This window comes from Primulina eburnea, chromosome 5, assembly GCF_022965805.1.
Source record: "Primulina eburnea isolate SZY01 chromosome 5, ASM2296580v1, whole genome shotgun sequence".
Classification (NCBI taxonomy): Eukaryota; Viridiplantae; Streptophyta; class Magnoliopsida; order Lamiales; family Gesneriaceae; genus Primulina; species Primulina eburnea.
Genome location: NC_133105.1, coordinates 40,025,398 through 40,043,181, shown reverse-complemented (window position 1 = coordinate 40,043,181; position 17,784 = coordinate 40,025,398). Strand labels below are relative to the sequence as shown.

The 17,784-nt window shown below is 36.8% G+C and overlaps 1 pseudogene; it reads right to left on the bottom strand.

The window, feature by feature from the left end:
• Nucleotides 1-5,897: 5,897 nt before the first annotated feature.
• LOC140831526 (uncharacterized) overlaps nucleotides 5,898-17,784 on the bottom strand; it is a 39,386-nt pseudogene continuing 27,499 nt past the window's right edge.

Here is a 17,784-nt window from a genome sequence, read left to right as displayed (position 1 = left end):
AACATGCATATACACATAATAATTCATGAAACATGCTGTCATGCATAAAAGCAATAACAATAGTAATAGAGTTAATCATCTATGAAATCTAATCTAACTGAACATGCAACTCGAATCAGATAAGCATGCATATACAATCTAACTCATAAACACATGCTATCATGACTGAAAGCAATAATAATGGGTTTCATAGTCTATGAAACCACATCTATAAACACATGCAGTTCTAGTCAAATCATGTCTAGACTCGACTCAACTATAACTCTAGGGATCCCGGGGTGAATGAGACGTCACTGCCTGTCACCTATCCAACCGCTCGGGGCGACTGTACGTCTTATTCCTAGACTTCGGTCCGAGCTGTATCGACGGCTGGCAATAGGAGTAATGACTACTCCTAAGTTGAGATACAACGAACGTCTAGAAGTCTGACAATGGCTGTCAAGGCTTTCCTATCTTAAATGCAATGAATATCAAGCTGTAAACATAGCATAATCATATTCATATCTGAATATGACAATAGTCTCATACACTTGAATACAATTCTATAATCAAAGCATAAATATAACAAGGCATAATTAACAGTCTAGTAAGTGATTGTATTGGGCAACTCAAAATGATATCTCATTTGAGTTGGGGCTTCCCGAATATCACATGAATTATACCTTTGTCGTCCCGGTCTGACGAAGACGATGATCTGTATTCAACTCTGTCCATATCAAATCTGAAAAGACAAAATCGAATACATAGTATCAATGAATAACTCAATTCACAATCCGTTCTGATCAATACTCAACTAAGTACAAAATCTGATTAATATCTGAACACAATACAATCTGAGTCATATCAATAATATCACAATCTAATCAAATCATATCTGAATCTGATCAATCTAAATCAACTGATGTTTCGACGGACATAACAATACAGTCTGAATAACCCCGTCAATTCTGAACATCACAATTAAAATACTGGAACTCATAATCTGTGTCAATACAATTCATACTCTGAATACTAACACAATTCTGATATAGAATCTCAGTCAATATCTTTCAAAAATCATACAATTACAGAAGCAATCTGTTCTTTAATCTGACTTCAATTCTATAATGTCTACGGTAGCAGAAACACCATATCTGAATCATATTCAATTCCAGCAACATCATATTTTCAAAACATCTCAAAACGTAATAAAACTTACGTCCAAATGAAGCCTGCGTTGCTGGGAACTCAATACCGTAATCGGATTCAAAAACAGACGGACAGATTGTCAAAATCTTCAATCAAACTCAAGAGCTTCCCTCGGTTTCCCTCTGAATTCCCCCAAGAAATCTTGCATGTATATATATATATATATACACACACGAACATGCAATAGGCCAAGTGGCTCGCCTTTCAAGCTACACGTTACTCGCTAGGGCGGTCAAAACCTACCGCTAGGGCGAGTCAGTTTCGGTCGAGATCCTCGGCTGAACATCTCCTGACGCTCGGGCGGTCAAAAGTTTCCGCTCGGGCGGAGAACTCTCGGCCCTCACAAATTATTCAAGCGCGCTCGGGCGGATATAATTTACCGCTCGGGCGCGAGATGTTCGGTCGAACATCTTGGTGTAAAATACACCACGCCGGCTTCGTCATTTGAGTTCCTATAACCTCAATTATTTCAATTAATCAACATCTGATTACCGTAATTAAATTTCGGGCATTACATCTCAGCAGATGTAAAACTATTATCCATTGACGTTCGAAAGTTATCAGACCAAATGGAAATGTTTGACAAAAAGGGGGAAGGACAAAGCAGCTGAAGAAGATCTAATCGAATTACTCTCAGTTTATGTTATCTATAAGGAATCCAAACATTATATTTTCAGTTTCTATGTTATCTACAAGGAATCCAGATATTATATTTTCAGTTTTTATGTTATCTGCAAGAAACCCAGTTATTTTATAATTCAGCTGCATAGTCTACAAAGAGCTCAGCTATCCGATCTTAAATCACTTGGTTTTGTCAAACATCATAAAGGGGGAAATTGTTGGAAACAAGATTCTGGAGTTTGACAAAACGTAAATCAATCAATTAACAAAATATGAATCAACTGATGTGCACAAGAATATTCGGCAACTGAAGACATTTGACACAATGATACGAAGTAAAATGATCAGTTGAAAGTGATCAGTTAAAAACAGAATGTCTTAAAAGCTTCTCAACTGAAGACATCTCGAGAAAGACCAAAGGAGACAAAAGAATTACAAGAGTGTCGCACCTCGATCACTATAGCATAGAACAATGTGTTTCGGCTATTGCATTTAAGACGCCGTATCACAATCAATGAAGAGAACATTGCCCAAGGAATGATGAAGAAGCAATCAACGGATACTAGAATTCAAATGCATATCAAAGTTACCGTTGAAAAAGAAGTATAAATATAACTGAAGAACAGCAGATGAAGTGGTGACAATTATTCAAATCTTAAGCTTGCTGTTACTCTGTCAAAATCTCAGATCACTCTCATTTGAATTACTCGTAGCAATCAAGGCTACAATCTGAGCTTATTAGCACTCTCTAAAAAGTTGTTAGACTCAATTGTGCAAATATCAGTTACGTACTGAAAACATTGTGTATAACTAAGAGTTTCAGTTTTGGCAGTTGTAAGTCCAAACTGAAGTGGGTCTGTACAAGTATTGTATTTGATCAAAGTCTTTTAGTGAATATCCTATCCTTGTGATAGAAGGGGTGACGTAGGAGTAATTAAATTCTCCGAACATCCAGAAACAACTCTTGCATATTTATCTCAGTTTTGTATTCTATCTTTAAGTCAGTTACTTTCCGCAACTACTCCAGTTTAACTGATTGCTTGTTGACCAACAAGATTCCGAGTTTCAGTTTGACACTAAACTGAACTCAAATATTCTTAAAGAACAATTTTAAGTGTGAGTGTTTATTCAACCCCTCCCCCCCTTCTAAACACTCTTAGTGTGATAACCGATCCTATCATTATAGCTTGTCATAAAACCGATGATGCTTCAAACATTGCGGATTTGTTCTTTAGAGAAGTCGTTAGGTTGCATGGCATGCCTAGGACTATTGTTTCTGGTCGCGATGTTAAATTCTTGAGTTACTTTTGGAAGACTTTCTGGGCTAAACTTGGCACAAAATTGTTGTATTCTACTACTTGTCATCCTCAAACGGATGGACAAACTGAAGTTGTCAATTGAACTTTGGGAACACTTTTGCGTGCTATTCTTAAAAAGAACTTGGATTGACATTTCTATAGACTTTATTTTGGGGTTGCCTAGGACTAAGAAGGGGAGGGATTCTATTTTCGTTGTTGTGGATAGATTATCTAAGATGACACATTTTATAGCTTGTCATAAAACCGATGATGCTTCAAACATTGCGGATTTGTTCTTTAGAGAAGTCGTTAGGTTGCACGGCATGCCTAGGACTATTGTTTCTGGTCGCGATGTTATATTCTTGAGTTACTTTTGGAAGACTTTATGGGCTAAACTTGGCACAAAATTGTTGTTTTCTACTACTTGTCATCCTCAAACGGATGGACAAACTGAAGTTGTCAATAGAACTTTGGGAACACTTTTGCGTGCTATTCTTATAAAGAACTTGGATTGACATTTCTATGGACTTTATTTTGGGGTTGCCTAGGACTAAGAAGGGGAGGGATTCTATTTTTGTTGTTGTGGATAGATTCTCTAAGATGGCACATTTTATAGCCTGTCATAAAACCGATGATGCTTCAAACATTGCGGATTTGTTCTTTAGAGAAGTCGTTAGGTTGCATGGCATGCCTAGGACTATTGTTTCTGGTCGCGATGTTATATTCTTGAGTTACTTTTGGAAGACTTTATGGGCTAAACTTGGCACAAAATTGTTGTTTTCTACTACTTTTCATCCTCAAACGGATGGACAAACTGAAGTTGTCAATAGAACTTTGGGAACTCATTTGCGTGCTATTCTTAAAAAGAACTTGGATTGACATTTCTATGAACTTTATTTTGGGGTCGCTTAGGACTAAGAAGGAGAGAGATCCTATTTTCGTTGTTGTGGATAGATTCTCTTAGATGGCACATTTTATAGCTTGTCATAAAACCGATGATGCTTCAAACATTGCGGATTTTTTCTTCAGAGAAGTCGTTAGGTTGCATGGCATGACTAAGACTATTGCTTCTTATCGCGATGTTAAATTCTTGAGTTACTTTTGGAATACTTTATGGGCTAAACTTGGCACAAAATTGTTGTTTTCTACTACTTGTCATCCTCAAACGGATGCACAAACCGAAGTTGTCAATAAAACTTTGGGAACACTTTTGCGTGCTATTCTTAAAAAGAACTTGGATTGACATTTCTATGGACTTTATTTTGGGGTTGCCTAGGATTAATAAGGGGCGGGATTCTATTTTTGTTGTTGTGGATAGATTCTGTGGGGACCCGGGCTCTAACTCAATTATTTTGGGATTTATTGGATCTTTGCTCGAAAATGTGGGTCAAAATTTTGCTTTTAACATTAATTCAAATGTATAATTATAACATAATCTGTCTCTATAATAATTAACAACATAGTGTACATACAAATCTGTTTAATACCAACATACACTAATATTCAAATACCAACTACAACATAAGTAATACAAGTCTAGTAGGAAAACATTAGAAATCTTCCACGCCCGAGATCTCCACTCTATCATCAATCTCTCATCTAGCTCGAGACCCAGATCCTGTCCCACCTGTTGCCATGAACACATACAGACACGACAACAGCCGGATAACTCCGGTGAGAACAAATCCCAGTATAAAACATGGATGCATGCAATGTAACTAAATCAAGTATGAAAGCATTGCATATATCAATTATCATGAATTAAAATCTAAACATGTAAAGGAATACAAATCTGTATTCAACATTTAGTTCTTGACTCGATTCATTTCTAATCTAGGGATCCCGGTGTGAATAAGACGGTCTATCACGTACCCAACCACTCGGGGTGACGGTACGTCTTATTCCTAGACTTCGGTCAACTCTGTATCGAGGGTCTACACATAGAGAAAATCTACTACTATGCGTCGATACACCGAAACGTCTAGTTTTGGCCGATCTGCCAATATCTCTTATCTCAGGACTTGAATATAAATCAATAAACAAGACATTACATAATCAAATGTAATAACAATCTAGTATGTGATTTAGGGAAACTCGTATCAAATCTTAATCGAGTTGTGCAATCCCGTGACCACATGAATTATACCTTTCTTGTCGAATAGTCGGTAACGTAGTCGAACTCTCGATCTCAAATGGCCAATACAAATCTGAAATGACAATGTATAAATGTGCTATATCAAAACACAACTCAAACAGATCCTGTACAATTCAAAAATCAGTCTCGGTATAAACCGATGGCATAATGACGTACTTCTTCAATACCGATAACTCAACAACACTAAGCTCAATATCAACAATTCATAATCTCATCAAAACACAGTATCATACTGAAATTATCCCATCTCAACTCAATAAATATGTTGGAAAATCGAAAAAGCATCATACGGTGTCTGAAAATCAATCCGGTAGCAATTCTATTGATACGAATCCTCGTACGAATGAAAGGCAAGCACGAATATAGAAATCGCACCCTCAATTCAATAACAAACAAGTAACGATTATTGTGTCCCGATCTTTTGAAACAAGTAACGATTTTGTGATATTCACCTCTAAGCGATTATAACTTAGCAACAAATATCAACGAATAAACAATTGAATTTCAAACGAACCTTCAAAAAACTTGTTTTGACAATCCGTGCGAAGAACAATCGACAAACGCCACAAAGATGCAATCTTTGATAAGTTTGATTTTTAAACACAAAGCACAAGCCTTGCAAATTGAGAGAAATCTCAAGTGTTTGTATATTCCAACTTCAATAATTCGTTCATCAATAATACAATCATTATATAATAATACAATAACAAGAAAGTAGTGTGAAAAGGCTAAACAAAAGTAACTAGCAATTTTGACACGGAAGTGCAGACCGCGGGTGCGCTGCAGATTGGACCGCGGGTGCGGTACAGTCTCGGGAAAAAAAAAATTTTTTTTTAGCAAGACCGCGGGTGCGGCCCTGTTTTTAGCGCGGGTGCGCTACAGCTTCGGCAATTTGACTGCGGGTGCGGTCCCTGTTTTAGCGCGGGTGCGCTGGACCTTCGGCAATTGCACTTGAATAACATTCCAAAGACCTCCAATATCATTCCCATGATTCCCAACCTCCTCTAATTTAGACATCCAACTTGTAGGACTTTCTTGATAGCTCATCATGAGTCCTTGAAGTGCATCTTTAAACTTCTTGCTTCGTCCCCTCGTTATAGGTCCTTCGGGCAACTCCAACGACTCCCATGCTTTCTTTGGTGCTTGATCAACCACGTTTGCATCATTCTCCCCTTCTTGAAAAGGATTTGTCCTCAAATCTTGATCATCTCCTACATCAAACAACGAAAGATCACTAACATTAAAAGTAGAACTGACATTGTACTCACCTGGCAGATCAAGTTTATATGCATTGTCGTTGATCCTTTCAATTACTTGAAATGGTCCATCACCCCTAGGTAAAAGCTTTGAACGTCGCTTCTCTGGAAATCTTTCCTTCCTTAAGTGCAACCACACCCAATCTCCCTTTTCAAAAACCATCTTTTTCCTTCCCTTGTTGGCTTGCTTCGTGTATTGTAAATTCTTCTTCTCGATGTTATCCTTGACCTTCTCATGCAAACTTCTAACGAATTCAGCTTTCTTCTGGCCATCCATGTTCAACCTGTCACTCACAGGTAAAGACATCAAATCCAACGGAGTCAAAGGATTAAAACCATATACAATTTCAAATGGTGAATAATTTGTAGTAGAATGCACGCAACGATTATAAGCAAACTCAACAAATGGTAAACAATCTTCCCAATTCTTTAAGTTCTTCTTAATGATAGCTCACAAAAGTGTTCCTAAAGTTCGGTTAAAAACTTCAGTTTGTCCATCCGTTTGAGGATGACATGTAGTAAAAAACATCAGTTTCGTGCCAAGTTTAGCCCACAAGGTTTTTCAAAAGTAACTCAAGAATTTAACATCACGATCAGACACAATAGTCCTAGGCATACCATGCAACCTAACGACTTCTTTAAAGAACAAATCTGCAATGTTGGATGCATCATCAGTTTTGTGACAAGCAATAAAATGTGCCATCTTAGAGAATCTGTCAACAACAACAAATATTGAATCTCTCCCCTTCTTTGTCCTAGGCAACCCCAAAACAAAGTCCATAGATTTATCAACCCAAGGTTCACTATGATGCGAATCTTGATACGAATAAATAGCAAACACGATTAAAAGTGAATCGCACCCTCTATTCAATTACAATAACAAGACGCGTGTGTTTTCCCGATCTTTTGATTCAAGTATTGTGTGATATTCACCTCTAAACTAGCAAGAGTTTAGCAACAAATAAACACGAGTATAAACAATCGAAAACTATACGAACCTTCGAAGAACTTTGCCTACGACAATCCGCACAAGCAACGATCGACAAACGCCACAAAGTTAAAAACTTTGATAAGTTTGATTTTGAATTAACAAAGCTAAAGCTTTGAAAAGTTTGGGAGAAAATTCTCACAAATTTGATAAACTCAAAATAATATGTGTATTGTGTGTAATTTTTCGTCCAAATACATTATAATAAAGAAAAGATATCAAGATCTAGTCTCCCAAAATAATAAAACTCTAGAAAAGGAAACAAATCCGCGCAGAAAACATAGGACACGGACCCCGTGCAGACATCCGTAGACGGGTCCGTGTACATACTGTAAATAATCTTCAGTCGGGAACAAGGGACACGGACCCCGTGCTCACCTCCGTGTACGGGTCCGTGTAGGCACTGTCTTCGCCAATAACATAGGGCACGGACCCCGTGCCTGGGTCCGTCTTCAGGTCCTGTGCAGGCACTGGAAAAGCTCATCTCAGGTTGTAAAGGACACGGACCCCGTGTGTAGGTCCGTGTGCAGGTCCGTCCAGACTCGGTCAGCTCCCCCAATGCTTGAATGACATTCCGTTGGCCTCCAAGCGTACTCCCATGCATCACGACCCCTTCAGGCTTGCTCATGACTCCTAATAGTGCCTCCTTGAATCTCTTTAGTCGACCCCTCGTAATTGGTCCCTCCGGCAACTGCAAAGGATCCCATGCTTTCCTTGGGACGTCCATGTTCGCATCATCCTCCCCTTCTTGAAAAGGATTTGTCCTCAAATCTTGCTCATCACCTACATCAAACAACGACAAGTCACCAACATTAAAAGTAGAGCTAACATTATACTCACCTGGCAAGTCGAGTTTGTAGGCATTGTCATTGATCCTCTCAAGGACTTGGAATGGTCCATCGCCCCTAGGTAATAGCTTTGAGCGACGCTTCTCCGGAAACCTCTCCTTCCTCAAGTGTAACCATACCCAATCCCTTTCTCAAAGACCACCTTCTTCTTCCCCTTGTTAGCTTGCTTAGCATATTGGGCATTTCTTTTCTCAATATTGGCCTTCACCCTCTCATGCAATCCCCTAACAAATTCGGCCTTCTTTTTGCCGTCCATGCTTAACCTTTCACTCACAGGTAGAGACATCAAATCCAACGGAGTTAAAGGATTAAAACCATATACAATCTCAAATGGTGAATAGCAAGTAGTAGAATGCACACAACGATTATAAGCAAATTCAACAAATGGAAAGCAATTCTCCCAATTCTTTTAAGTTCTTCTTGAGAATGGCACGTAATAAAGTTCCTAACGTCCTATTAACTACCTCAGTTTGACCATCAGTTTGAGGGTGACAGGTCGTAGAAAACAGTAATTTAGTACCAAGTTTAGCCCATAGTGTCTTCCAAAAATAACTTAAGAATTTAACATCACGGTCCGACACAATGGTCCTAGGCATGCTGATACGAATCTATTCAGCCACTATGCGTTCCAAGAACCATACCCGAGAGGGCGATTGAAGATGTTGAATTTCACCTTTCATTCAAACAATGAAGGCTTGGAAATCAGGCTCGAGGGGTTCGGGTTGCATCACCATCAAGTTGAGGTTGAATTGGAAGTTTGCACCTTAGCGCGTAAGTGGTGGAGATCAACAATTAATATAATGAAGGAATCTCGAACAACTAAGCATATGAGTGCAAAATGGCCGGAGAGAAGCAGTGCAACAGCACGCGCTAGCGCAGATGTGCAGAAGCAGCAGCATGCGCTAGCACAGATGTGCAAAACTGTGCGCACGACAGAAGCAGTGCAGCAGCGTGCGCTAGCGCAGAGCAGAACAGCCCGTGCACCAGCGCCAGAAGCGGCGCGCCCGCGCGCACCAGGCAGAACCGTGCGCGCCAGTCCGCGCGCCGGGTGCTGCAGAAATGCAGTATAGCGCGCGCCCCCACGCGTGATCCGGCGCTACCGTGCGCCCATTGAAGAAACAAGGCAGAATCTCGCGTGCCCCCGCGCGTAATCTCGCGCCACCGCGCGCGCTTCCGTGTCAAATTTGCTAGTTACTTTATTTTAATGCTTTTACACTACTTTTTATGGGTTGTATCAATTATTTAAACCTTGTAATGACCAAGAACGAGACACAATTCAGATGAATGATAATTATTGAGTTTTATCTCAACTTTGAAGGCATGGATTTGTTCTTCACAACATAAATCAAACTTATCAAAGATTTTATCTTTGTGGCGTTTGTCGATTGTTTCTCGCACGGATTGTCATAGGCATCGTTCTTTGAAGGTTCGTTCTTGATTCAATTGTTATCCTCGTTGATGTTTGTTGCTAAGAAATAATTTCTTAGAGGTGAATATCACACATCGTTACTTGTTTCAAAAGATCGGGACAACACAATCGATCTTGTTTGTTATTGAGTTGAGGGTGCGATTTCGATAATCGTGTTTGCTTCTCATCGTACTTGGATTCTTATCATTTGGTATCAGAGCTTTGGCTCATTGATTCAAGTAAGTTATCTTGTTATTAAATTCCAGATCTGTGTTATTTCTTCGTTCAGTGTCAGATCTGCGTTATCCTTTCGTTTCTGTTAGAAAACAAAAACAAAAATTCATTCTGTTATCAGATCTGTTGTATCCTTTCGATTCTATTGTTATATCTATCAAAAACAAAACAAAAATTCAGTTTGTTGTCAGTTTTGTGTTATCCTTTGTTTTTTTTTTCAGATCTGTGGTATCATTTTGTTTCTGAGTTAAGATCTGCGTTATTCTATCGTTCTTGTTTATGTGCAATCCAAGTTAGATAGTTGCAAGTGTTTACAAGTTGAATCTTGTAAGTTTGATAAAAAAAGAAAATATAAAGATTGAGCACACCTTTGAAAGAACTATCAAATTCGAGTGAAAAAAACATTTGAGTGCGAGTGTTATTTCTTTGGAGTGATCGTGAGAATTTGGGTGAGGAATATCTTTTATTTCTACTAACATTTTATTGCAGGTACAAAAATCTGAAATTAAAATGGAGATGGAATTAGGAGATATTTCAAATTCGGGGATGTCTAAGGTCCAAATAGAGACGTTGTTTGGGATTTTAGTAGGATAATGAGGACCGAAATGGAGCATTTACGTGAGAGGTTTGATAGGCTTGAGGTTAGCACTAGTGAAAATAAATCTAAGCCTAAAGGTTTGGGTAGAGTTGAAAAGGAAGAAAATGATTATGATTTGAGAAGGTTGGATAGGAAATGGGAGAAAGAGTTAAAGCCTCTACGTGACAGGTATAAGAGGTGTGAAGGAGAGGAGAAGTATAATAGGCAAGATGATGGGAATAGACGAGTTAGTAGATTTTGTGAGACCTCGAGACTAAAATAGCTTTGATGGCATTTTGGTAAATAAGTTGAAAAATATTCAATTTATTTTGATGGCATTTTCGTAGATAAGTTGAAAAATAATGAACTAATTTTAAGGGTAAAATAGGTAAATAGTGACATATCTTTTTCATATGAAGCCAAAATGATTTGAGATTTGGATATGACCTAGAAAACTCAAAGATATGGAAGTTTCATGTTTTGAGTTTTGGAAAATTGGATCGTTTGACTGGTCCAAAGACGTATACCGGCGATAAAATTTTAAATAGTATATATTATATTATATTATTTTATTAATATAATATAATATAATATTAAAAAAATTAAAAAAAAAATTAAAAAAAGAGATAAACTTTACACTTACGTTGAAAGAATATTCATTCTTTCAATTTCAACATACAGGAACGAGAGAGGCGAGAGAAATAGGAGAAGAGGGTTTTCGAATTTTCTTTTCGATCGTGCGACTTATCGGTTTATCCAATCGACGAACCGACTTCAGATCTGGGATCGTTGACACGAGGTCTTCGATTTGAGGTATAAATTTCATAGTTTTGGTGATGTTTGAAATTCGTCGATTTTTGGAATAAATCCGATAAATTGTTAAATCATACTGGAGTTGAAGATTGTTGAATAGTGTATGATTTTAACGAATAAGAGATTATTATAGTGATGTTATTTTGAATTATTCCTAATTTATTATAATTAGAGAATTTTAATAATTGGATTGAGATTGAAGAATTATGTGTCGGTTATATATGCGGTAGAATAACCGACAATAAACTCGTATTCGAAGTCGAAATTGAATTATGATATGATTATGATTTGATATGAATTTTTGAAGTTTCAAATGATATTTGAAAATCATATTAATGATTTTGGAGTATGTTATTGATTGGAATGAGTATGTTATTGATGTAGATAAAGTATTATAATGATATCTTCAAACTACATCAACTGGAACGAAGAATTGAGGTATGTTGCGACCGGGTAACATACGACAGGTATCTGTATTATATGATATATGTCGGTTTGATTGGATTGATTGGATTGAATACGTGTCTATGTGCCTATTTGATGATTTGATGTGGCATACATGACATGGAGATTGGAGTATCGATGTATAAAATAAATGTTTTGTTAACACACGTCATTTTATGCATACATCGATACATGACATGCACGTTGAGCTATGATCCTTGGATACCCTGATATGATTGGATTGGATTCCGGGGTTTGTGAACACAATCGCTATGCCGGTATTATATGACCCGTAAAGCATAGACAATTGTGGCCCCATATGATTGGATATGAGATGTGAGATTGATGGCGCTTCGTCGACGTTATCATATGTGTATTCCCATATCGGCCGGTGTGCCAGCTCGAGCATTGATTTGATTTGATAGCGATTCGATTGATTCTGACATGTGCTCAGTGGATGGGCATTTGACCTGATACCTCCACGACATACATGCATTGCATACCATAAATCATTGTTTAGATACTTGTGGTATATATGATTGGTTGTTCAATACGGAGCTTTGCTCACCCCCAAGGGGGGCTGTTGTTGTCTTTGTGTGTGGACAATGGCAGGTACTCCAGGATATCAGGAGACCGGAGAGGGTACTTCTGGTGGGAGCCAAAGCTTGGGCTGAGGTTTTATGTTTATGTCTGATTCCCAGTATATATGTATATGTATCTGTGACGTCCCGAAAATTTGAAGTCCACATGAACCACGTGCATGCAAGTTATTAAATTCCTTATGTATTGTATTAAATTGTTTTAATGCATGGTTATTTCATTAATTTGGGTTTTAAATCATGATTTATGAATTTGCATTATTTTAAATTATAATATGTTTAGTTAATCCACGTTAAAATGTTTTCCTTGAGTTTTGGTTTCAGGCGATTATTCGAGGCGGGATCGAGGAAATGAGACCGGCGACGATTTAGGAGATTTTATGATGGGGTATTTTATTTTAAGTCAAAGTGTCATTTTAAATGATTTATTTAGTTTCTAGCAATTTTAAAGCCTAATTTAATTATTAGGTGATTTTATGATTTTAAACTTTTAAAAATATATCACTTGTGTACTTCATTTTTTTTAAACTAAGGAATTTTATTCAAGATTTATAGGGATTGATATGTTTAATTAATTTAATAATTTAGTTAGTATTTTAAGTAACCACCTAATTAGCCTTTCATTTTAATTAGTATTGTTAATGGGTAATCAAGCAAAAATCATTCCCTAATCTATTTCCTAACACACGCACACACCCATTTTATCACATAACTCACGCACACACACCTAAGTCAACACACACACACACTCACGCCTTAACACAACACACACCACACAATTTCCTATCACTTCTTATCACCATTTTAAAAGAAATATTAGGGTCCTTCTCCCTATAGCAGCCGCCCCCTCCCCTCTAAAATTCCAGCAAGATTTGTTGAGTTTTCTTCAAAGGAAATCGTTCGAAGATCGTCCCGGATCAATCCTCGTATCATCTCCGCTTCGGTGACGCCGTTTCGGTAACGTTTGATATCAAAAGGCACATATAATCTGTTCTTTCTGCATCGATCTTGTCATAGTATGCGTCGTGTTATTTTATGCGTGAAAATCCATGTCTGACGTTCGTCGTTTGAGCGGAAAATGGTTTGAATGCGTTTGAAATACGTTTTAGATCTGAAATCTCGTAACTTACTGTTCTGATGAAAACTTCGATTTTTCTATCCGGATTTTGAGAAAACTTTCAACTAGAAAATTGTAGAACTTTTCGATACCTTCGATTTGATATAGAATTCGAAATATTTGGATGAAAATTGAGTGAGTTATGGCGTCTTTGTAGGACTGCTCAAACTGCATTTTTTTAGAAACGTTTTTGCTGTTCTGAAAAATACTGCGATTTTTCAGTAAAGATTTTGAGAAAACTTTTAACTACAAAAACGTAGATCTTTTTGATACGTTCGATTTGATATAAAATTCGAGTTATTTGGATTAAAAACGAGTGAGTTATGGAGTTTTTAGTATGACTGCTCAAATCGTGTTTCAAGAAAGTTATGAATTTTAATATGTTCTTGAAGTTTTTATGTTGCAGGCTTTGTTGGAGATCGACGGGTGATCGTTGCTGCATATAAGAAAGTTAGTAATGATGTTTAGAGTATTTTTGAGGTTTTGATTCATGTCGTTAAGAGCTTGAATTATTAAGAAGTCGTAAGAAATAAACTTTAATATAAATGACAGTATTTTGGGTCGTATGAATTGTAGGGTGATTATAAAAGTTTAGTTCATTGTTATGGTGTCCTAGAATGGTCTCATAATGATGAATCTTGATGCATTATGTGTTAATTGGGAGAATAGATATGTCGAAAAATTTTCATAAAATAATTCGTCGAACAGAGCGGACACGGACCCAGACACGGAGGCAGGCACGGGGTCCGTGCCTTCTTATTTCATCACAACAATTTTTAAGCGCACAGACACGGACCATGATACGGACCTAGGGACGGGGTCCGTGTACCTTCAGATTTTAGGTATATTCTTTTATTATTTAAGGTTTGATTTGAGGTTTTATGCTATGGTTTAATATGATGTTTTACAAGGTTATGTCATGGGAAATTATAGAATGTTCTAAGAATTTATTTAGCTTGGGATTAAGCATGACATTTACGTTTAAGTTGTACAAGTTAAGTTTATGTATTCATATTAGTATGTTGCAGCAACGACCCGATTGACATCCAACGAATCCCTCAACACCAAGTAAGTATGTATGACGTGCAAAGAAAATATTTGAAGTTTTTGAGGTATGCTAAATGTCTTGTGACCAAAAGTGAATGGGTTTGGAAGTCGGTGAACGTGGCCGAGGACCTCTCCGCCCCGTTAAATTATGAACGGGTTTGAAGTTAGGATTGGAAAGCGTTAAATTATGAACGGAGATCAATCCGCCCGTTAAATTATGAACGTGTTAGATCGTGGTTGTGAAGCGTTAAATTATGAACGTGGATCAACTGGCCTGTTAAATTATGAACAGGGATCTCATGTATGTGACAGTGGATACGTCCCTGTCAGCCCAGTACTGTGGTTTGTCTGATCAGGCGTTTATTATGTATTGGTCACTTGCTTTGAAACATCCTCTACGAAAAATGATGAAGTCATGTATGTTTTAGTATGCTCAAGTATGCAGTTATGATTATGAAAGTTTCACGCTATGGCACGTCTATTTATGTATGCAAGTTCAAGTTTATTATGCAAGCTAAAGTTTCAAGTTATGTACGTTCTATTTTTAAGATGCATGCGATTTTATTATGTAGTACTCGTTATCCCAGTTTATACGTGTTGAATCTTTAGACTCACTAGACTTGATCGATGCAGGTGAGTATGTTGATGAGGAGACGGGAGGTGGCGACCAAGGGGCAGGCTTGGACTGAGCGGGAGGCTAGACTCGAGGACCGCATACGCTATTTTAAGATTTTAAGAAAATACATTTATACTCTGATTTTATGATCGGGTTGGGAGACTTTTTGAGTCAGCTTCTCTTTTAGCAAATTTTCATTGTGATGGTTGATTTCAAAGATATTTTATGAATGATGAGTGACGACCGTGTGGATGTTTTTATTTAAGAAATTTTTTAATTTTTCCGCAAATTTTAAGTATGAAAAGTACGGTTCGTTACAGTTGGTATCAGAGCGGTGTTCTTGTAAAGGGTTATGCCTACTGCCAGTCGCAAGAAGCTCTCGAAGTCACACCTCAAGTCTGTAAGTTTTAAAGTCTTTTAAGTAGTAAGCATGAAGTCATGATTTCGGCATGTGCATGTTTTAATTCTATCACATGTATGTTTATATGACATACGTTTTGGAGTACGGGTTTGCATGTCGTTATGAGTTGAGAATGGGTCTTTAAAATTTTTATGCATGTTACGACATGAAATGAAAAACTATTTAATTTTCTTGCACGCTGGTGTGGTGGAATTGGACATGAGTAAGAATTTTGCTTTTGGGCGTTAGAAAAAGTTGTAAATGATTTTTCTATATTAATTTTTTGATAGTAGTACTGATGTTAGACTAGTGAGTCATAAGTTAAATTTGACAATTACGAATGCTTTTGGGACTTGTAGATTTTCTAAGAAATTACAAATGGTTCGTGGTTGCTAGCTTAATTAATTTTTGAAGATTTCATGTAAGGATTAATGATTCGAAGACTACGACGATCTTTGGAAGTATAAGACGAAGAATTTATTTAAAGTGTATGTTCTATCTAGATATATTTAAGGATTGAATTACATGAATTGAGAATTTTAAGGACCTAAGTGTAAAGCAATATTCTAAGGGATTATTTTCAAATTTACCAAATTTTGGGGATTTAATTTTGAGTGCAAAGAATTTTAAGGTTAATGAGGTTAAGTCGAAAAAATTTATGGGTACGAAGATGCAAATTTCAAAGAGTTGTAGGGCCAAAAATATAAATTGTGGGAACTTTAAGGACCAAATTGCAAATTTCGAAATTTTTGAGGATTTAGTTCGAACTTTTAAGGAACACTTGAGTAAGATCAGTAGCTTTTCGAGGTTATGGAATTGATTTTGGGTTTAATAAGCTTAAAATTATTGAACTTTGTGTTACGAGAAATCTATAAGATGGAATTAGGAACGCCAACAACTTATGGGTAATTGTAAAATTTTTGTACTTTAGACAATTGGATTAAATTTTCGAGGAAATTAAGAATTTATGCTACAATTTTAAGAAATTGAGAGAACTAGTTTAGCGGTAAGTGATAACTGAATGGTTTAAATTATAGGAATTCTCGAGGATTTAAGCTCAAAGGAATTATTAGAACCTTGAAGTATCTGGGTTATAATATTATAAGAAATGGTAATCAAGGGGATTGTAAGATGAATCGACATTGGGCTCGAAAAGTTAAGCGCTAGCGAAATTAATGTTGCGGCAAATTTAAAATTCCGGGTGATAACGATTTGAGGTAAAGTTGATCGTTTAGCTAAGTTATAAGAGTAGACATTGAGTTAGCGAAATTTTTTTTTTTTGAGAAATTAAGTTTGACGTGTCATAAGTTTTAGTCATGATCTTAACAGTTAGGACTATATTTTTGTTGGAATATGGTTCTTCTAGAAAGTTGGGTATGATTGATGGTTAGGCTACTCGATAGGCGCACGTAAGAATTGAGGTAGACACCTTGTCTTGGGAAATTTTTGTAAGTTATTAAGAAACTTGAGAGTAATTGAATATGTGTGTTGGAATCATGTTATCCAAAACTATTTGGGTTGAGTAAGGGTGAATTTCAAATTTATGGGGACATTTGTTCATACGGAATTTTTGGGTGAAATAAAAACAAAAGAGAATTAGTGGTGTTCAACATGAGTTATCAATGAAGGAATATTAAGATTTTATTGAGTAAGAAATCTAAAAGCTTGTTATGGGGATTTTAGAATTCTATGGGTTATAAGTGGAGTTGATATATTAGAGGTAGCCCATCATTAACGAAGGAAACTTATTAAGTTTTATACACTAGAATTAATTGAGCATTGAGGACACGTCTAAGTAGAACATTCGTTCCAATGAGGAAGGTTCAAGTGTCTTAGGCTTTAATTATATTGTAACCGTGAAGAAAATAGTTTAAGCTTGTGATTGATGCTAGAAAGTTTTTCCTATTTAAGGAGAGGATCGATATTATATATTTGGGGTTTTACGGATTTATGTTACTCGAAATTAAAGGTTGGCAACAATTTTATATTTGGGACGTACTCGTAAATAACTAAGTTATGTAAGTTTGTGTCGTAAGGTAAATATTCGATTCAAGGATTGTAGGCCAATATTATTATGAGGATTAAGATAAGATTTAACTTTTAAGTGTATTGCTGATGGAAGTTGATCAGTAACCGTTGGTGCTAAGACCTCTTAGGTTGGACTCCATAAATGCG